The sequence below is a fragment of the Gouania willdenowi genome, chromosome 3 (assembly GCF_900634775.1).
Source record: "Gouania willdenowi chromosome 3, fGouWil2.1, whole genome shotgun sequence".
Lineage (NCBI taxonomy): Eukaryota > Metazoa > Chordata > Actinopteri > Blenniiformes > Gobiesocidae > Gouania > Gouania willdenowi.
This window is the reverse complement of record NC_041046.1, coordinates 12,229,409-12,253,017: the sequence shown is the minus strand read 5'-3', so window position 1 is coordinate 12,253,017 and position 23,609 is coordinate 12,229,409. Positions and strand designations below refer to the sequence as shown.

At 38.3% G+C, this 23,609-nt stretch overlaps 1 protein-coding gene across 1 annotated transcript in view; it reads right to left on the bottom strand.

Annotated features, from left to right (window-relative positions):
• The window catches only part of cskl (c-src tyrosine kinase-like), a 93,797-nt gene extending 77,083 nt beyond the window's left edge, over nt 1–16,714 (bottom strand). Inside the window, exon 1 of the mRNA XM_028434337.1 lies at nt 16,471–16,714. The gene's annotated coding sequence lies outside the window, so the exon portion shown is untranslated. The remainder of the gene's footprint in view (nt 1–16,470) is intronic.
• Between the last annotated feature and the right edge of the window lie 6,895 nt (nt 16,715–23,609).

Here is a 23,609-nt window from a genome sequence, read left to right as displayed (position 1 = left end):
ACATTTTTTTATTAGTTCTGTCTGCTAGCGCATAGCATCTCTTCTTCACTGTTAGAATAACTGTATGCCAACCGACCACTGGTTACCAGTGCCCTCTGCTGGTCCTGACAAATATCTGACGTAAAGACAGTGCAGACTGGTTTTTTTAAAAGTCCAATGAAGGAACCAATATAACCAAAATACATTTTCAGTTGCACTTTTAAAAGAAAAAAAACTATTATGCTGTTTTGCATTTTTACTATAGAACCAGAATTTAAATTAATAGGCTTCTTCCTAATTTGTATTATTCCTTTATTTATTTCATTCAAGATTTATTTTTAGTTAACATGCATCATTTTGCATAGTTTATCAAGGGATTCTTTTGACAATGAAAATTAAAAGGAAAATAGTATAGTATTTTCCCCCAAAAAATAAAGGAATATTTTTCAGTCATTTGTCAACATTCCCATTGTGTAAAATAAATCGTGAGAAAATCGTATCGTGAACCCAGTATCGTGAATCGAATCGTATCGGGAGTTGAGTGAATCGTTACATCCCTAAAAAATATTGAGTTTCACAAGTTGGGACGAATGAATAGTGACATTAATATTATGCTAACATTTATTTCACACAATGTGTGACATGTTTAGCTTCTATCCTTTGATTACAAGTGTTAAATCTGACCATAAACAAATCTGTGGCTTTATGACAGTAAGACGTGTACTTTTTACTTGGTCTTATTAAATAATAGACATGTAAATATATGGCGTGGTTAGCATTAGCTCTTAGCCCAGTCTGTGTGTCGGTGGGTTAGCTTAGCATAGTTAGCTTTAGTTGAGTTTTCAGTTCATAATCGTTGCTGCGGGTTCATCTCTGTCCCCGTGTTTGTGGAACTTTGGGTGGATCTGACGGAGGAACGAGGACTGGTTCACTTTGTTGGATGGTTACCTGGTCTTAACCTAACAGCGGTCCATGATGTATTGCAGCTCGGCAGATTCAGGTAGCTGTGACGTGTTCAGTGGATGTGTGACTGAAAAATATTCCTTTATTTTTTTGGGGGGAAAAACTAGTAAATACTGTACTATTTTCTTTTTATTTTTCATTATCAAAAGAATTCCTTGATAAACTATTTAAAACAAAGCAATTTAACTAAAAAAAAATCTTGAATGAAATAAAGGAATAATACACAAAACTGCATAATAGTTCTTTTTCTTTTTAAAAGTGCAACTGAAAATGTATTTTGTGCCTTAACAATTGGACTTAAAGTCATTTAACTGATTTACGTCAGATATTTGTTTGGACCAGCAGAGGGCGCTGGTAACCCAGTGGTCGGTTGGCATGCAGATTCTTGCAGAAGAGATGCTATGCTATGCTAGATTATGACAGATATTCACGTAATATTACAAATATTCTTTCGGTGCTAAAGGGGTAAGGAATCATTTATGAACATGTTTAAGAGTAGAAGGCGGCCAGAAAGAGAGTAGTAGCAAATTCTGCCCGCCGCGTACATTGCTGGACAAGAGAAGTGATAAATATATATAGCGTAACTGGCGTAAGTATCGATGTCAACCGTGATACCTATGAATCGATTTTTAACTGCCTTACGATTAATCATTACAGCCCTAGTTTACAGTGAGAAACTTGGAAATGGTGCAAAAAAATGCATCGAATCGCAGTCCCTATAATGGTTATCAAATCAAATTGTGAGGTGCCTAAAGTTCCCCACCCCTAGATCAAACTACTCCAAAGGGGTACCAGCAGAAGCAACCAGCCTAAAATGAACAGAGCTTTCTTTAACAAGTCGTGGAGCAGAATGTTTGTATTTATCAAATGATACCCTCTAGGGATGTAACGATTCACTCAACTCCCGATACGATTCGATTCACGATACAATTTTCTCACGATTTATTTTACAAAATGGGAATGTTGACAAATGACTGAAAAATATTCCTTTATTTTTTTGGGGAAAAAACTATACTATTTTCCTTTTATTTTTCATTGTCAAAAGAATCCCTTGATAAACTATTCAAAATGATGCAATTTAACTAAAAATAAATCTTGAATGAAATAAATAAAGGAATAATACAAATGAAGAAGTCTATTAATTTAAATTCTGGTTCTATAATAAACAATTCAAAACTGCGTAATAGTTCTTTTTCTTTTTAAAAGTGCAACTGAAAATGTATTTTGTGCCTTAACAATTGGACTTTAAAAAAAAAAAAAAACAGTCATTTTACTGTATTTACGTCCGATATTTGTTTAGACCAGCAGAGGGCGCTGGTAACCCAGTGGTCGGTTGGCATGCAGTTATTCCACCAGTGAAGAAGAGAAGCTAATTAATAGAAAAATCTGACTTTTACAGATATTCACGTAATATTACAGATATTCTTTCGGTGCTAAAGGAGTAAAGAATCATTTATGAGCATGTTTAACAGTAAATGGCAGCCAGAAAGAAAATAGTAGAAGATTCCGCCCGTCACGTCCGCTTCTGGAAGGATTAATATATAGCGCACTCTGCTGGTTAAAAAAAGTACTGCGATTCAATTTTCAGAGCATCGATGTGAACCGTGGTACCTATGAATCGATTTTTAACTGCCTTACGATTAATCATTACATCCCTAATACCCTCCATATTGACTCTAATATGGTCTGCAGCAGGATGTGAAAACATGTTATAATGTAACTACTTCAGGCTCATATCCTCTCACCAGTACTAATAGTCACCACCACCACAACGCAACACCACAAGTGACTCTGCTTTCTAAAAGTGCCTATGCAGTTGTTATCCAGTCTTCATTGATGCGTGGTTAGGTTCAAATGCAGACAACGCTGGTCAGCAACTATATGAACTAGTAGAATGATGTATATATACAGCAAACATTTTGAATGGAGAAAAATGCACTGCCAGAGAAAAAGAGATAAATCTTTAGCTGGAATCCCTTAGAAACAGTGGGATGTGTGTCAAAGCGTTTTCACTGAGTGACTACATCTACCTTCTATCTATAAAGCAAGGAATATCTGTGTGTGTGTTCCTCAAATATCTCTGGCTCAGATTGACCTGAGACTTTCAACATGGCTGCTACTTGGTTCAAAGGTGTGCAACGCCAGATTTATTTAGACTGCAATGATATAGTTAATGAATTATTTAATAAAACTGTCTTTAATGCAGCTTTGCAGAAGCAAAGGACCGAGTTTTAAGGGTGTGCTCACACTGGCAATCAGGGCCGTTCCAAGCTCACAGAAGGAATCCCCCTCCCTGTCCCTTTTCTGGCACGGTAGAACGGACGTGATCACCAGCTCAACTGGTTCCCACAGAGAAACACGTCATCACGTTAATTTATAACACGTATGGCATTACGTCACAATTAAGCGACTCTGGGTTTGTTGTTGACAGTACATTAGGGCTGGGCGATATGGCCTTTTATAAATACCGCGATATTTTTAGGCCATGTCACGATACACGATATATATCTCGATATTTTGCATTACCCTTGAATTAACACTTTGATGCACAAAATCACACCAGTATGATGATTCTAAATGTCTACATTAAAACATTCTTGATCATACTGCATTAATATATGCCAATTTTAAACTTTCATGCAAAAAAGGGGATATCACAACTAAGTCAAAGTTGACATAACTGTATTTATTAAACAGTGAGTGGCTCAAACATAAAATTGTCAACAGAAAGTGCACGTTCTGTGCAAAATTGTCACAGAGACATTTCAAAACAAGACATTAGTGCAGGATGCAACTCACATGGCATTTCAAAACACAAAATTAAAGTGCACTTTTTGTACATAATGCCACTACAATATTTTAAAAACAAATAGTGCCCTGTTGTGCATGTTGTCATTAAGATGACATTTCAAAACAACACTAAATTTAAGTGCACCTTTTGTGCATAATGGCCACTAAGATATTAAAAAAAAAAAAAAAAAAAAAAAAAGTCCGCGAGTTTAACGGTATGGTCATTTTCAACACCGCACAGACTACAAGCTGCGATATATCGAGTATATTCGATATATCGCCCAGCTCTACAGTACATGCTGTTAATTTTATATTTTCTGTTGCGTAGGGTAACTTGTTCGGAGAAATTGCACCAGTTTATGAAAGATAAGTAGTTGCTCTTTACAGCCAGTGTAGGTACATTGCGGTAATTTTACTCACACGTAACGGAAACATTAAAGATGCCGCTTTGTTCTGAAGAAATCCACTCGATGAACATAGAGAGAACCAAGTGAGTGAGAAAGAGAAAGATTAAAACAGACCAAATAGCAGTGGATTTATTGAAAATGAAAAACTGACGATAAAAACCACGATGAATGGAGGTTCAAAGGGATTTAAAAACAAAGGATGAAACTGAGCTTATAAAGGTAAGATCAGTTAAATTTCTGGATCAATAAATGTCGTTCTGCTTTTGTGGAGCTAGTCTTTGTGTACATTAATGTAAGTGTAAATAGATGCTTTTAATGTGTGAGACAGTTTAGGACAGATTATTTGTGTGTTTGTTTAAACTATTGGTGTGTGTGTCTGTGTCCATCTGAGCATATTTATCTCCATCACTTTCAGTTTCCCTTTTGATGAACATGACAATATCCTCTTCTTTAAGTCCATGCAGAGTGGACACGCCCTTCCCTGGACATTAAGGGTGTACTCACACTGGCAACTGGGGCCGTTCCAAGCTCACAGCAGGAATCCCCCCCCTCCCTGTCCCTTTTCTGGCACGGTTGAACGGACGTGATCACCAGCTCAACTCGGTTCCCACAGAGAAACACATCATCACGTTAATTTATGACACGTATGGCGTTACGTCACCATTAAGCGACTCTGGGTTTTTTGTTGACAGTACATTCTGTTAATTTCATATTTTCTGTTGCGTAGGGTAACTATAAACCAAGATTTACCCAGACACGTGCTCTTTTCACGGACTGGATTTCCCAGGGCCCCTGAACGCATCACGTTAATTTAAATGACCGTAACTCTGCTCATATTTGTTCTATTGGAGAAATTCCACCAGTTTATGGAAGATAATAAGTTGCTCTTTACAGCCAGTGTCGGTACATTGCGGTAATTTTACTCACACGTAACAAAAACATTAAAGATGCCGCTTTGTTTTGACGAAATCGACACGAGAGAACCAAGTGAGTGAGAAAGAAAGAGATTAAAACAGACCAAATAACGGTGGATTTATTGAAAATGAAAGACTCTCTGATGATAAAAACCACCATGAATGGAGGTTCAAATGGATTTGAAAACAAAAGAGGAAACTGAGCCTATAAAGGTAAGATTAGTTTAATTTCTGGATCAACAAATGTCATTCTGATTTTGTGGAGCTAGTCTTTGTGTACATTAATATAAGTGTAAATAGATGCTTTTAATGTGTGAGACAATTTAGGACAGAGTATTTGTGTGTTTGTTTAAACTTTGTGTGTCTGTGTCCATCTGAGCATATTTATCTCCATCACTTTGAGTTTTCCTTTTGATGAACATGACATCATCTAACTGTTCTTTTATTTCTTCTTCTTTAAGTCCATGCAGAGTGGACACGCCCCTCCCTGGACATTAAAACCATGAGCTGATCCAAGTTTCCATCATCTGGTCTAGACCCATCGCTTCCACAGACAACAGACAGAATAAAGCTCAGAGTCAACATGGGACCATGGGATGCACTTATTTATTGAAATGTATATTAAATGATTATTTAATTTTCTGTAATTTTATTTTTTAGATGTTTTTAATTGTTTCAATAATTTAGAGACTTAAGGAACAGATTGTTATAATGCATAATAAAGGTGATTTACTTGAGTCAGCACTAATTTCAGATTGTTTTTAAGTCTGTGTATAAAAATACTTTAACAGGACAACAATGATGTGCAGAGCTGCAGTAATGTTGGCTTCATACAATAATAATAATAACAACCACTGCACACACCACCAGAGAAGCTTCCAGTGAATAATTTACAAATAAAAAAAAAAGTTCACTGTGAACTTTTTTTTTTAATTTGTAAATTATTCACTGGAAGCTTAGATATTGTGTGACAAAGTTATCAAAGTTTGTTGTTTTGAGAAGAGTCATATTTATGATTAAAAGTTATGATTGTATTATATTCTAAAGTTTAGAATTATCTGGCTCGTCTTCCTTTCTTTCTGTTCACAGCATAACCTTATATTTAGTTCTACAAAATGTGTTTACAGCTAATTTTACTGTTTATTGTTACACATCATCCTGCATGTGCATTATATACAGTATAAATGTGTAGATTTAACCAACTGTTGGAGAAACCATTTTATTAAATACAAAGCAAACGACATGCAAACAGAAAAACAAAGATAGAAATAGTGTATTTAAATTATGAAATTAGTGAGTTGTTAAAGTGCTGAGGTGCAGCGGAGGGTCTTCTTCTGCAGAGACGTGATGATGAGGGGTCTGAGTAAAACCCAAAATTCCATGGTAATTTTGAGGGTATAAACATGCATATAAACACATTACTGGTATATTAACCCATATAAACCAAAAAATATAGAAATGGGACATTTTACGGCTGCAAATGTGTAACATATTACTGGTATTTTGAGAACAGGACACATGTAGATTTCTGAGCAATTCATTATAGTTGTGCAGGACTAACAGGAAATCCACATATTGAAAATTGGTATTGCCACATGTGCACTAACACGACACGACCTAAGAAGAGAACTAAAATAAGATTAAAAATAAATAGTTGCAACAATTTGCAGTCTTGTTCCAGGTTCTGCTGTCATAATTTTCCCATCCTTGTACTTCCAATGTTTAAATGTTTTGTTTTTAAGGTTCATGTTACATTTTGCAAAAGGTTGCACTTTATTTCTGGCTTACTGATTTTTGTTTGGAAAATAATTACCCTTTCTTTCAGACATTTCATTTATTTGGGCTTGTATTTGCGATGTTCTGTTTTTGGTTACATTTAAATGAATAAATTAATACACTACACTTTGGTCCTGAAGACACTGTTTGTTTTCATTCTACAGAGTTTGTGAGTATGTGTCCCAGAACACTGAAACACCATATATATATATTTATATATATTATTTATACATTAGCAGCAGTACAATGTCCAATTTCCATTTTTTTCTGGGTTATATAATAGCCAACCACATGTGTCCTGTCCACAAAATACCAGTAATATGTTACACATTTGCAGCAGTAAAATGTCCCATTTCCATATTTTCTGGTTTATATGGGTTAATATACCAGTAATATGTGTTTATATGTATATTTATGCCGTCGGAAATACCCGGACCTGATGATGAGCTGCTACACTCCGTTACTGTCCCGCTGTCGGCTGAACAAAGACAAGTCCTGATGGTCATGTTGTCCTCTTCCTCCATGAGTTCTCTGTGGTGTTTTTCATATATATCAGGTAACGCCAACTCTGAACTTTTCATCGGCTAACGAGCACTTCTGACACCGCTATCATTGCTGAATGCGGATGTTTATGTGCCGTTGAGCGTCGCGCGGTACCAACGTCATCACATGTTGCGCGCGGGTCGAGTTGTGCGTGCGCATGCGCGGCCAACCGTGCCAGTCTGGCACGCCGTTTGGACCACCTCTTCCAGCAGGAACATCGGGCCGTTAACACCCCTGCGGTGCAGTTCACACCTACGCAGGCCAGACAATGGCCCCCCATAATTTCACACATGCACAGAGCTGGTTAGGAATGGCCCAGGTTGCCAGTGTGAGTACACCCTAAAACCATGAGCTGATCCTAGTTTCCATCATCTGGTCTCGACCCATCACTTCCACAGACAACAGACAGAATAAAGCTCAGAGTCAACATGGGACCATGGGATGCACTTATTTATTGAAATGTATATTAAGTATATGTATATTAAATGATTTAATATTTAATATGAAATATTTTTCATTGTTTCAATAATTTAGCGACTTAAGGAAGGTTTATATGATATATTTCAAGAACAGATACCTACTGTGTGTGTGTGTGTGTATATATATATATATATATATATTTACACACATTAGGAGCAGTACAATGTCCAATTTCCATTTTTTTCTGGGTTATATAATAGCCAACCATATGTGTCCTGTCCACAAAATACCAGTAATATGTTATACATTTGCAGGAGTAAAATTCCCCATTTCCATATTTTTTGGTTTATATATACCAGTAACGTGTTTATACGTATATTTCTACCCTCGGAAATACCCGGACCAGATGATGAGCTGCTACACTCCGTTACTGTCCCGCTGTAGGCTGAGCAAAGAAGTCCTGACGATCTTGTTGTCCTCTGCCTCCATGAGTTCTCTGTGGTGTCGTTCATGTATCTGACCTTTTCATCGGCTAACGAGCACTTCTGACACCGCTATCATTGCGGAATGCGAATGTTTATGTGACGTAAAGCATCGCGCAGTACCGACGTCGTCACAATTTGCGCGCGGGTAGAGTCGAGTTGTGAGTGCGCATGCGCGGTCCACCGTGCCAGTCTGGCACGCTGTTTGGCCCACCTCTTCCAGCAGGACCATCGGGCCATTACCCCCCCTGCGATGGAGTTCACACCTACGCAGGCCAGACAATGGCCCCCCATGGTTTAACACATGCACAGAGCTGGTTAGGAACGGCCCTGGTTGCCAGTGTGAGCACACCCGAACAGACACGTTAAAGTTAAGCGGGCACTTGCTCGGCTCTATCGCATTGTAAATTCCTCCAGTCAATCATCCTCTGGTGTATTAGAAGCAAGCCCAAACATATCTGTACATTGCACAAATCTTCCAGCTTAATATCTCATTTGAAAACCACTTGCACAAAACAAAAATTAATTACAAAGATAGCCTGACATCATCTTAAAAAAAAAAAGGGGGAAAAAAAGCTCCTGTATGAAAGTAGACATAATTTAAGTCACTTAACGTTGTACCGCTGGATGTGATGTTATGAAAGCAGAAGTGTTTACGATCTTTGAAGGGCATCTTATGCACACACTACCGCCGGGTGTCTTTGAGAGGGCAGTCTAAAGAGGAAGTACTGGAACTTCCCTGCTCAGATGAGATTCGTTGCCACTGTCATTATCATCGGTCCATCCTATATTCTCTGACAGCATTCTTTTTACTGTCTGTAAATGGAGACAAATATACTTCCTGCTACTTAATCATAACATAAGAGGCCACTCAGTGAATAAGTACATAAAAGCATCGATCAAGTGGTGAAAGGTAAACAGGGAAGTCCAGACAAATCTTGTATCGGCACAATTGTTAGATGTTACATCTTACAGAGTAGAGGTACTTGTGTCACAACACAAAATGTACACTTTATTTTAAACAGATCATCAACAAGGCCACACTTTTTTTACAAAAAAAAAAAAAAAAAACATTTTAACATGATCACTCATCACCTCATCTATTTACATTCTTTATCTGCTTATTCCGAACCATCACACCAAGTACTGAGGCCTTTCCCATCCATGTCAGAGGTTTACCAAAAGTCAGTATATTTACATAAATTGTGTATTGGGTATACTGTACACGACCAAGTAGCATAGTAGTATCAATGTGCAACTTACCATATGACACTACAAAATGAATTTAAAATGTACTGTCACTCTTGAGGTTTATGGGATTGATGGTATCTTAACTTCAAACAGATCACCTGTTTCTAAGACCTGATGTCAAGGGTTGGACCCCATCACTGCCTAAAGGCTAGATTATTTGTATAGCGCATTTCATACAAAAGGCATCTCAATGTGCTTTACATGATTAAAAAGTAGGAATGTAACAATTAATCATAAGGCAGTTAAAAATCGATTCATAGGTATCACGGTATCTATTTTCTGAAAATTGAATCGCAGTACTTTTTTTTTTTTTAAACAGCAGCTTTCTGGCTGCCTTATACTCTTAAACATGTTCATAAGTGATTCTTTACCCCTTTAGCACCGAAAGAATATCTGCAATATTACGTGAATATCTGTAAAAGTCACGTTTTTCTATTAGCTCTGTCTGCTACCATAGCATCTCTTCTTCACTGCACAGAATAGCTGCATGCCAACCGACCACTGGGTTACCAGCGCCCTCTGCTGGTCCAAACAAATATCTGATGTAAATACAGTGCAGACTGGTTTTTTTTTAGTCTTATTGTTAAGGCACAAAATACATTTTCAGTTGCACTTTTAAAAAGAAAAATAACTGTTATGCAGTTTTGCATTGTTTACTATAGAACTTTTTTTTTTAATTAATAGGCTTCTTCTTCATTTGTATTATTCCTTTATTTATTTCATTTAAGATTTTTTTTTAGTTAAATTGCATTGTTTTGAATAGTTCATCAAGGGATTCTTTTGACAATTAAAAATAAAAGGAAAATAGTACAGTATTTTCTAGTTTTTTTCACAAAAAAAAAAGGAATATTTTTCAATCATCATTTGTCTACAGTCCCATTTTGTAAAAAAAAGTCATGAGAGAATCGTATCATACACTTATCTTTGGTAAGTGAGATTCTACGTCAAAATTTCATGATGAAGATCATTACGCCAACAGTGTACTGTACCATTTTGCATATTTCCACTGTAAGAGGAAATGACCCATTCATCTCACACTTCTCCCTCTACTCATTAATTTAAACCAAATCCAACATGGATCTATGCCACCAAGTTTGCTGCTCACTTAAATATGAAACCACAAGCTTGTGCTGAGCTGCTATAGGAGCATAAACTAAGTAACAGAAGTCAGATTCAGCAATTTTCTTTTTGTACAGTTTACAAACAAAAACTCTAGTTGCATAATAAGGACTAGTGTTTTTTTTTTTATTTTTTTTTTTTACCTCATACCTGTTTAAAGTTATGCCACAGTAACAAGATAAAAAGCTGCAGAAGTGTTTCTATTACTCCTTTGTCAAGCTCCGTGGAGCCCATGAGGTATCAAAAAGGATTGAGGCATGTGTCAAGCCTGCAGCTCTACTCATTGCCTATATTGTGAAACTTGAAGCAGGCGTTGTGACAGATGCCTCAAAGTCGTCAAAGAGCTGCCCAGCCACTGGCCAGATGGAAAGGCCTTGCTGAGTATATACACAAAACAGCAGCCACAATCCCACTATTCTGCTGGGCAGTGGAATCGCTGTGAGGGATGGGGTGAAGGGGCACCGCTATCACAGCTCAGCAGGTGGAAGATATAGGAGCGACTGGTCAGATGATAGACCTTCCGCTCATAAAGACTTTTTTTCTTGTTTCAATTTTCCAACCCTAGTATTTTTCTCCAAAAAAGGCTAAGGCTGAAAAATAAAACATATTTTGCCATTAAACATAACTAATAAATGGCCATTTAATGAAACTAACATTCTGCCTTTTAATTAAAACACGTACATTTAAATCAGGGGCGCCAGGGTGAAATTGGTCAGGGGGCCAAAAATTTTTCAAGTGATACTTCAGGAGGCCAAATTACACTCTCAGCCTGAAAGACCAAACACTGACTCAAAACATGGATATGCTGCTTGAAATTATTCATTAAGGCCTACACATTAAAAAGAAATTGCATTGACACCACAATAGCCTCATAATGAGACCTACAATTACATAGCAGCCTAAAGCAAGTTACCCACTAAAGTTTACATTGTCCTATCCATGCAAGTAGCCTACATTTATAAATTAGAAATGCAAACAAAATAGACAAAACACATTTCCTATAAATAACACAAGTACAAACTTGTAAACTTACTTTGATCATATTTATTGAAGGTTTGCACATGAAAACATGCCAATGCATAATTAGGCCAATTAAGGGTGTACTCACACTGGCAACAAGGGCCGTTCCTAACCAGCTCTGTGCATGTGTGAATCCATGGGGGACCATTGTCTGGCCTGCGTAGGTGTGAACTGCACGGCAGGGGGGGGGTAACCGCCCGATGGTCCTGCTGGAAGAGGTGGGCCAGACTGGCATGGTGGGCCGCGCATGCGCACACAACTCGACGCTTTACGACACATAAACATCCACATTCCGTAATGATAGCGGAGTCAGAAGTGCTCGTTAGCCGATGAAAAGGTCAGAGTTGGCGTTACCTGATGATATATGAAGGGCACCACAGAGAACTAATGGAGACAGTCATGACCGTCAGGACTTCTCTTTGATCAGCCGACAGCGGGACAGACAATAGCAACAAAGTGTAGCAGCTCATCATCAGGATATAAATACATATTACTGGTATATTAACTCATATAAACCAAAAAGCGTGTCCTGTTCTCAAAATACCAATAATATATTACACATTTGCAGCAGTAAAATGTCCCATTTCCATATTTTTTGGTTTATACGGGTTAATATACCAGCAATATGCGTTTATATGCATATTTGTACCCTCGGAAATACCTTGGAATTTTGGGTTTTACTCGAACCCCTCATCGTCACGTCTCTGCAGAAGAAGACCCTCTGCTGCACCTCAGCACTTTTCAACAACTCACTAATTTCACAATTTCTACCTTTGTTTTTCTGTTTTCATGTGGTTTTCTTTGTATTTAATAAAATGGTTTCACTAACAGTTGGTTAAATCTACACATTTATACTGTATATAATGCACATGCAGGATGTTGTGTAACAATAATCTGTAAAATTAGCTGTAAACACATATTAGAACTAAATATAAGGTTATGCTGTGAACAGAAAGAAAGGAAGACGAGCCAGATAATTCTAAACTTTAGAATATAATACAATCATAACTTTTAATCAGAAATACAATTCCTCAAAATAACTTTTGATATCTTTGTCACACAATATCACCATCAGTGAACTTTTTTTTTTTATTTGTAAAATATTCACTGGACGTTTCTCTGATGGCGTGTGCAGTGGTTGTTGTTAATATTGTATGAGGACAACATTACTGCAGCCCTGCACATCATTGTTGTCCTGTTAAAGTCTCTTTATACTAAGACTTAAATCAATCTGAAATTATTGGTGACTCAAGTCAATCAGCTTTATTATGCATTACAACAATCTGTCCTTGAAACATCAAATAATTATTCTCTAAGTTTATAAATAAGTGAAACAATGAAAAACATCTCCTAGAAAATAAAATTGCAGAACATTAAATAATCATTTAATATACATTTCAATAACTAAGTGCATCCCATGGTCTCATGTTGACTCTGAGCTTTATTCTGTCTGTTGTCTGTGGAAGTGATGGGTCTAGACCAGATGATGGAAAGTAGGATCAGCTCATGGTTTTAATGTCCAGGGAGGGGTGTGTCCACTTTGCATGGACTTAGAGGCAGCCGCTATGTAGCAGAAACTGGCACCAGTAGTATCGTACCGCGGGGTACCGTGGATATCGTGCAACTATAGTTTGTGGAGGTTTCAGATGAGTTTAATGCAGCCAAAACATGAGAAGGAAGGGTGGTGCACCTATTAAGCGGTCCCGGAAACAATTCCCCATAAAAAAAAACGTTCTTTGCCCCACAGTGACGGGGTTTGATGCCAATTTCCGTGTTTAACCGTTTTAGGTTGATTCCGTGATTCCGGCCGCGATTCCGTTAATGCGGATTTTATAGGGTCCTACATCATGGCTTCTTGTAAAAGGAAGGACTTGACCAGACTCAGGATTTCACTCGTTCTTACTTTTATTAAATTAAAGCAGGTAAGTAATCTGTAAAATTAGGCATTAACCAAAGGCCTACTTTTATAGCCTGAAACCTTTTTATGTTTATATCAAATATAGATATTACAATTTCAATTTAACAATTTTTCAACAAAAATATTTTTATATTATACTATTTTCGTACATAAATGAAATATTTTCACTCCAAATTTTATTAAAGACAAATTTGTTATATTTTTAATTAGAAATGTGCGATATTTTCTTTATGATTTATCGTCAAAAACATTCTCACCGGTAACAATTTGTCATTCCACGATATAAACGATAAATTTGCATGTCGGAAATTAGCGAGGGCCACGGGCCATTTGTCCCTCAATTTAGCTAAGAATGCCCCAAAAAAACGTGTTCCACGGGCAAAAACTGCCCCCTTTTTTTTCTCAACTTAGTATTCTATGGAGAGTACCGCTGTTTACGGAAGCTCTGACATGCACCGCCCCCTTCACACACCGCCGCCTGTGTGTGAGGTGCTCGTCTCAGCTACCAGAAGCTGCTGTGCTGCGATACATCATGGACCGCTACTTGGTTAAAACCAGATAACCATCCAACAAAGGGAACCGTTTGAAGTTCCTCCGTCAGATCCACCCAAAGTTCCACAAACACAGGGACAGAGATGAGCCCACAGCATCGAATATGAACTGGAAACTCAACTAAAGCTAACTATGCTAAGCTAACACACAGACTGGGCTAAGAGCTAATGCTATCCACTCCAAATAAGGGGCAAACCAAGTAAAAAGAACACTTCTTACTGTCATAAAGCCACAGAGAGCCACCAATTTGTTTATGTCAGATTTAACACTTGTATGGAAGAATAAAAGCTATGTTCACTTTTATTCTTGTGAAATAAATGTTAACATAAATACTAATGTCACTACTAATCCGTCCCAATTTGCGAAACGCAATATTTTTTAATTATATTTCATGTGTTCACAGACAAAACTGGTCCCATTAGACTAATGTAACTATTGAGATTATTACACCTAAATATACTGAATGATTAAATCATCAGCTTGATCTGGTTTAATTATAGGAAATAAGAGAAATATTTATCAACCATAACTTTATGTAACTCATTATCAGATAAATTAAACAAGATTAAGCAAGAGTAAAAACACTAATGGAGTTATTTTTGCTTTTCTTGTGCTTTTTTTAAAGAAAATAATTATATGTTAAATGAGGAAATAAATGAATTACATACAACAACACTAATAGTGACCCACATGCACAAATATATTCCATAAAATATCAGCTCATGAACTCTGGGTCAGCAGCTATTGTAGCCTTTTTAAATGTGTCTAATGTTGATGTATTCACATTTATTTGTGTTTGTAAAGAACCTGTTTACACTAAGTTGTAAATTTTTTTATGGTTTTTTTTTTTATTTTAATTTATCATGATTTTTATCGTGATAATTACCAGAAATTCTATTTTTGTCATTATCGCCCATCCCTATTAACATCCAAACAAAAAAACACAACCCCATATGGAATGGTAATGCTTGAAATTTCAGTTTTCTCCTATTTGAGGTACAGTGGAGAATTTTGGTCATAGCAGCTGTCATCCTCTCTTGGACTTGAATTGAAGCTTATAAAAATGCAATATGGAAAATTTTAGGGTTATATGAGCATTTACAGTACATAACTGCAGTACCTTAATATTCACAATTACATAATTTCACCAGAAGCTTTTCCCAAAAAAGGGTGTTTTTTGGCCCCTGAGACCAAACGAGGCTGAGTTGGGTTGGGTGGTCGTTATCAACTTTGGCCAAAGGTATAAGATAACAGGACATAATAGTGAGAAGAAAGGTAGCAAAAACATTCTGAGGAGTCACCCTGGCTCCCGGCCTACTAGAACTAGTACAGTTAATCCTGCTTAGTTGTGTTTAAGCAAGTGATTGGAGTAGCACTGCTTCTAAACAAAACCTCTGCTGAGATAATCAGTTTTCTTATCATATACACATGCAACAGCAGAAGTATTGATAGCCATTTGTTGCCACTAGAGGAATAGGACAATTCTTCACCAATATTACTGTATCTGGACTGGCAATATTCATAACATTAAGACCAACATGCTGCACAGTGTAAGGCCCAGAGACGCCTAATTTCAAAGCATGATCAGTGAGGATATACAGATTACTGACCTATAAACCTCAGTCCCTGAATGCTACAAAATGAGTTCATGGTCACATCATCATCTACATTTCCCCACAGAAAAAATGACGATTACTAGCGCATCGTAATAGAGTCATTGTATTTATTGTATAATAAAAACAATAAAAACACGTACACATCGTAACCACACTGTGCCCACGAAGAAGTTAAAGTAAATGGCAAATGTCGGGGCTATAATTTACTGCTCAAAATCACCTTGTCCGATATTTAGAAATAAACTACAATCAGGGTTTTGGGCAAAGCCGCGAAATCAGCCACGACACTATTCAACACAAGACAGCGGAACTAACAGCCTAAAACATACCCTACGGTTTAGCTTTTACATAGATATCGGTATGAAGTGTGATAATTAAGCAAGGCCCTGTTAATGAATTGTGATGTACTGTAGACAGTGAGCTTGACCGATGATGGAAACAAAACCATGTTTAGCAGTGTCCGATAATGGACTCCGTGACGTTTCACGGCACGTTAAGTAAGCGGCTAACGCAAACGCACTGAGTGAATTAGCAATAGCTCAGCACGGCGACAGCCACTCATAACAAATATGTTTCTACAATGTAATAAACGCCAAAGCCACAAACAGCCTCTTGTTTCTGCTCCTCTTGGAGAGAGAGAGAGAGCTTGTAGCTACATGGGTGCCGCTGCGGCAGCAACACAAGTGGACAAAAACCTACAGACGGCGGTGGCCAACTCACCCTAAACGCACCACTGCGGGCTCGACCGGATGCTGCTGCTGCTGCAAGTCAGCGATGAAGGCCCATTGGGGTGACTGCTTCATCCAGGTATTTGCGCTGGGACGGATAGACAACCACAAGCGGGGCTCTGCTTTGACGGCGGTGTGCGCTCTGTCCGCGTCCGTGTGTATGCATGCATGTGTGTTGGCTCTGGGAGGCCCGCTGCTGCTTGGAAGGAAATGGTCTCCCTGCTCTCGGCGCGCATGCGCAGAGCACGGTCTGAGTTATCCGGGCGCACGGCGTATGAGCACAGCCACGTGGTCAACAAGGCAAGGCAAAGCATTGCGCTTTGCACATGATTGAAAAGTGCAACAGACAACATTAAAACTGAGTTCAAAACTCAATTCAAAAACGTTAAACAGAGTTGGAAATAAACAATAACAACCTTAAATCAACGATAAAATGATCACTAATCTCCCTCTATGTCTACGTCATAGGCACTAGAGAAAAGGAGAAATCAGTTTGGCTGCATCCTAATAGTCTCCCCATCCCCTTTTCAATACACCTTTTCACTTGACGTCAGCACTTGACCTAGCAACACGTGCCGCTATTTTAAGAGAGATATGCTTTGGCTTGACAACTGCCATTGACCGCTGACAACACGGTGGCGATCTTGCAGTCTGGCAGATTTTTATCGGAGAATGCCCAAATCCTTCATAGTATTTGGCTGTCATAACCACGCCTGGCTGAACGAAAATATATAATTTTACAGAATACCTACTAAAAAAAGGCCAGAAATGGAAATTATGGTTCCAAGCACTGAGGCGAACGAACGACGACGGAACTACAAGGAGCCCAAAATCAAAGTAATTGTATGTTTGCAGTAGACATTTCGTTAATGGTAGGTTGTGTATTTTGGTGATCTAATTTTTTCCTGACTGAATTTATGACATTGATTAAGAATGAGCTTACATTTAAATGGTCATTTATTCAGTACTGACTGAAAAGTTTATGGCTAGTTAGCGAGCTAGGGCGAGGCCTAATTAGAGGGCTTTCATGCCGGGTTTACACCTAACTATGATGCTTTACGAATATAATTTTTTCTGTTATTCATGACATTCTTAACGTCACTTAAGGAATCGAAATAGAGTTCTGAACAGAGCGTGTCGGTTGTTGGCATTTGCGTGAGTCGTGCCATTAATCTTAACGCATGGTAACAGGAAAGGGCAAACTGGCGTACAGGGACACGGGGATTCCCCCGGTGGGCCGGGCCGCTGGTGAGCCGTTGGGTCGGGCCATGAGAAAGAGAAAAGAAGGGAGAATAAACATACATGTCAAGTATCCCATTCTGGCTGGGAAACTCCCGCATTTTACCCCTCTTTCCCGCCATCGTCCCGTATTAGTATTTTCTCGTAAATATCCCATATTTTAATGTAATAATAATTAAAAGATAAATAAATAAAAACATTCCTCTGCCTTACTAAACTGAACACTGTAACTAGCTGCGCGAGAATTGCCACCTGAAATGGCCTGAGTGGCAGTCCTCGTGAGATTAGTGCAGCGGAACAAACCAGGAAACAACTCAGAAGAGAGATGGATGTAAGAAGACGTTCCGGCAAAAAAAAGAAGTTGTGTAAATGGAGTTGATTTTATATAGCGCTTTATCACCACACTGAAGCAGTCTCAAAGCGCTTTACATATCAGCTCGTTCACCCATTCACTCACCAGTGGGACAGGACTGCCATGCAAGGCGCTAGTCGACCACTGGGAGCAACTTAGGGTTCAGTGTCTTGCCCAAGGACACTTCGACACATAGTCAGGTACTGGGATCGAACCCCCAACCTCTCGATCAGAAGACAACCCACTACCACCTGAGCCACGGTCGCCCTAATCTGCTGACATATTTGTAAGACATTGAGTAAAGCATTTGTGTTGTCCGCGGTAAATATCGTAAATAGCGGTTGTCGAAAAAAAGCATACCCCTCTTAAAATGGCAGCGGGCGTTGCTAGGTCAAGTCCCCGATGCTGATGTCACCGCGAAAAGGTGTATTCACTGTTCATTTATGTGGTTGCCATGATAAAAAGCGTTCAAGTTCTCTTTAAGCTGAGGAAAGGAGACTCATTAACCTCCTTTAGCCGAGGAAACATTGATGCTACCTTTACCAAAGGAAACGAGATAATGCTGACCCTCAATTCCTTGCGGCAACAACATTTAAAGGAACATGCACACCTGAGAGCTCACTGAAACTGACGATGACCGACAAGGGACAGAGTCGGCAATCATGTAAGTTGCCAATGCAATAATATGCTTTGAACAACTTTAAATAATCTAAAACCCATATCTTATTATTTGTAAGCCATATTATCAGATTATAACTGACATAAAACAGAGAACTCTGTCATTCAAGAAAAAGGGATTAGAGACGCACATAGTTTTATTCAACATAATTCATATTTCTGAGTGGAAGGTGAGTGTGAGCAACCATTCTCAATGTGACGTTCTTTTAGTTTCACTTTTGTTCCTCGTAGCCTGGTAGCCTCTTTTCTTTTGATTTACATTCAAACCTTTTGATATTTGAGATTATATCATGGGAAAGTGTTATAAATGTGTTTTAGAAGTCAATTTTTGGAAATTTGTAGTTTTTTCACCACGGCAGACGTCTCTATAACATTCGCGGCCGTCTGATTATTACATCACCTAGAGGATGTGCGTCTGATTGTGATAAGAAATGTGATCGCCTTCCCCTAACTCCTCTGTTAAAGGGGACATATCATGCTAAATCCACTTTTTTAGCCCTTAAATGCATTTTATTATATATTTAGAGTGTTTAGAAGTACAGAAAAGTTCAAATTAGTCTCTTCAGGTGCTCCGTTGATATCTTTATATTCTGTTTTGGTAATATTTTTCAATCTGTTTCGATTTTTCTATTCTCTATTACGTTTTTTGAACAATGACGTCACAGAATTTGCAGCGGAACTGCCAAATTAGGACATCGACTCCAGGCCCAACACTTTGAGCAATCCGTCATTTTTATTTCTCACTTTTATTTTGTAGTCCAAGCTCAAGGATGTTCCCAGAGGCTAAGTCAAAATGTTCGGTTGTTGGATGTAGTAACCCACACGCTTCATTACACCGTTTCCCAGCATCAGAACCTTTTCAAAGTGCCTGGTTGAGTTTTATTTTTTACGGAAATGTACCCACATCTGTGGGTAAGGTCATTTTTGTGTGTGCGAAGCACTTCAAGGATGACTGCTTCTGCAACCTCCGCCAGTATAAAGAAGGATTTGCTGAAAGACTTTGTCTGATTGAGGGTTCAATTCCTTCTATCTTTGGAGACGATGAACAGAGCACTTCCTATGTTAGCGCTGTGTGCTCGTTTTAGATCCTTGATGATATGGCCTACGTGATTTAATTTAAGTCTAAAGTTTTCATTAGTCATTTCATTTTGCAGTTTTTGTCTCCGAAAAGACTAGCGTTAGCGTTAGCTCGCCGCTTGTGTTAGCTCACTTGTTAACATCCATATGAAGACGTTGTTCTGCAGGTTCACCATCTTCATTTTCATCTAACTCCGCAGGGTCAGACTCTGGCTCGAACATGTAAGGTTGGATGGACAAGTCTTCCGTTGTTGACATTTTGTAAATAACGTGTGAATAAAAAGTTTATGCGCCGCTAGATAATCGTATCTCTTCTATCAAACTACAAAAATGGCCGAACAGGGTGGAGTTGAACGGAGTGTCACCTCTGCAATTTGGAGAGGGGGCGGGGTATGGAGTGTCTCATTTGCATTTAAAGAGACCGCACCAAAGCGAGTTGCTCTCAGAAGCACATCAGAAAAGGGGTAGAAAAGGGGCCTGTGGAGCTATAATAATGAGGAATTCAGACCCAAGTATTGCAGTTCCTCTTTATATAGACCACAACTGTATGATTTATATGTAAAAAGGAGGGATTTAAAAGCATGATATGTCTCCTTTAACACCTTACCTTAACCCTGTGACATCATCCACGGGGTTATGGAAAAGTGGATAGGAAAGGAGATTGGCGGGAATATTCGGACGCAGCCTTTAAAAAATATTCACATTGGGGATGCTCACTTTTTTGCAGTGTTAGAGTTTTGTGCACAGATTTGACAGAGGTGAAACTCAGTAATTTACCAGGCCTCCCTACCACAATTCTGACACAACTTTGTATTGCTCGAAAAGTGTTCTTTCTGTTTTTTTTGTGCATATATGCATATATGAATTACAGAGCATGATTTATTAATCACTCAATTTTTTAAATGTCTTGACAGCATTAGTTTGATTTACTGTATTTTCTGGGCTATTGAATGCACCGCTGTATTATTTTTTTGGTTTAGGGCTTTGTTCCTAATGGTTAGGTTAACGCTATTATATGGTATATGCTTTAGCAAATAAGTAGGTTTTGAGTTTAGCCTTAAAGGTGGAGAGAGTAGCGGCCTCCCGTACTAAGACTGGGAGCTGGTTCCAAAGGTGAGGAACCTGGTAGCTGAATGCTCTGCTTCCAGTTCTACTTCTAGACACCTTAGGAACTTCCAGAAGACCAGCAAACTGAGAGTGGGGTGTTCTGCCCAGACAATAGGGCACTAAAAGGTCTCTAAAATACACAGGAGCTTGATCATGTAGAGCTTTGTAGGCTAACAGGAGGATTTTAAACTCTATTCTTGATTTTACAGGAAGTCAATGAAGGGAAGCCAGGACTGGAGAAATATGCTCTCTCCTGTTAGTACCTGTTAGTTTTCTTGCTGCAGCATTCTGAATTAACTGGAGACTTTTTAGTGAGTTACTAGGACATCCTGACAGTGGAGAGTTACAATAATCTAATCTAGATAAACAAGTGCATGGTTTAGTTTTTCAGTATCAATCTGGGTGAAGATATTCCTGATTTTAGAGATATTACAGAGAAGCCTGTCCTTGAGATTTGTTTAATGTGAGAGTTAAAAGATAAGTCAGTACCAAAGATAACCCCCAAGTTTTTTACTGTGTTGCTGGGTGACAAAGTAATGCCATCTAGAGACCCTATCTGCTCTGATAATTTTTTCTAAGGTGTTTTGGACCAAATAAAATCACTTCAGTTTTATCCTGGTTAAGAAGGAGAAAGTTACAGCTCCTCCAGGATGAGATATCTTTAAGACAGGCCTGGAGTTTTATTAACTGATTAGTTTCATCTGATTTCATTGAGAGATAAAGCTGTGTATCGCTGCATAGCAATGAAAACATATTATGTTCTCTGATAATGTTACTTAGTGGAAGCATATATAATGTAAAGAGTATTGGTCCCAAAATGAACCTTGTGGAACTCTGTGATTAACTCTGCTCTGCTCGCGCTAAGGAGAGATTATTAACACGAACAAAGTGGGTTCTGTCTGATAGGTAGGATTAAAACCAACCCAGCGCTGTTTCTTTAATCCCAAAAACACTTTCCAATCTCTGCAGCAATAAATAATGATCCACTGTATCAAATGCTGCACTGATATCTAAGAGCGACAGAACTGGGACCAGCTCTCTGTCTGAGGCTAATGGATATTGGCCTATTATTGGACAAGTCACTTGGATCAAAGGTAGTTTTTTTAAGGAGAGGTTTGATTACAGCGGTTTTAAAGGCCTGTGGTACATAATCTGGGATTGTATCTAAAAGACAGGTTGTTGGTTTAGAAGCACTAACTATTGAGGTCAGTTCAGATAGACCATTTGGAGTGAAACTATGTAAATAAAAGCTGCATGTTGGAGATTATTCAAGAGCTGCTTTGTTTAAGAAATAATTGAGCACTCCTGCAGGAGGGACATTAGCTTTGTTTCTAATTGTTAGAATTTTATCAGTATGAAGTCATCACTGCTCAGGTTGACAGCAATAAAGGGTTCAACAGAGCTGTGGCTTTTGGTGAGCCTGGCTACAGTGTTGAATAGAAACTGAGGATTATTCTTGTCTTCCTCTAATCAAGTTGAATAATAAGAGGTTCTTTTATAAGGTAACAAACTTTCTCTCCAGGCAGTATGAATTTCTACCATGTTTGAGGAGAGGCACTTTAGTGGAGCGGATAAAAGCAGAATTTGAGTGGAATTGTGCAAATTATGGTACAAGCATGAAATTTGGTGTATTTGTTCTCCAAAGGCTTCTGATGAAATCTGTCCGATTAGACATTTGAAAATCCAAAATGGTGGCCATTTTTCAAGATAGCGGCTAAATCAGCCTCCAAAATCGCCTCTTTTATATGTGTCTATTCCTATGTTTTCAAATATGGTGAGTTGGATTTTGTGACTTTAAAATGGGTCGAACACAAAAATGTATTTTGTAAAACATAAATACAAAGATTTTTTTGCCCAATAAAAAAAATACATTAAACTCATGATATCCATCCAATGTTCAAATAAAATCTTAAATTAGGCTACATAGAAACAAGTTTAGCAAACAATGATTCAAAGTTGTTGTTCTTTTAAGCATTTCATGAAGTAATTCTTGATAGTTGACAGTAGTTCATAGTTGACTCGACGGTAGCTTATGTGTGTGTGTGTGTGTGTGTGTGTGTGTGTGTGTGTGCGAGCGTGTTCCTCAAATATCTTTGTGAATTGGGACCAGACTGACCTGAGCGTTTCAACATGGCTGCTGCTTGGTGGAAGGATGAACAACTTTTGATTTGTTTGGACGCCCCACCCCCACGCCCCACCTCCTGATGTCATCAGTTAGAACATTAGAACATTGGAAAACTAGTCCGACCTCTACAGTGATGATGTCATCAGTCCTACCTCTTCAGTTGATGACGACAAAATTTCTCGGTTTCAATCACTTCATCAACTACAGTACTAATCAATATAGACTCTGCAAGACTTGATGAAAATGGGGGGATAGAGGAAACCTTGAGATGAAACAAGGCACACTATCATGAGACGTGTAGGCTCCTGTTTAACAAAACAAATTTACAAAGATCTGGAGAAAGATCAAGAAATATTGGTAGAAGCAATATCCAAAGAAAGGCCCAAGAGAGAGAGAAAAAAAATAGTGTTTTCTATGTGAGACTCAAGGAGGTGAGCTAAGAGAAGCAATGACAATAAAAGTGAATATCAGAATTAATGAATGTGCAAGAACACTCAATGATGGGAAACTACTTGCCAAACTAAGTGGCGGAAATTTCATAGCGCAGGGCCCC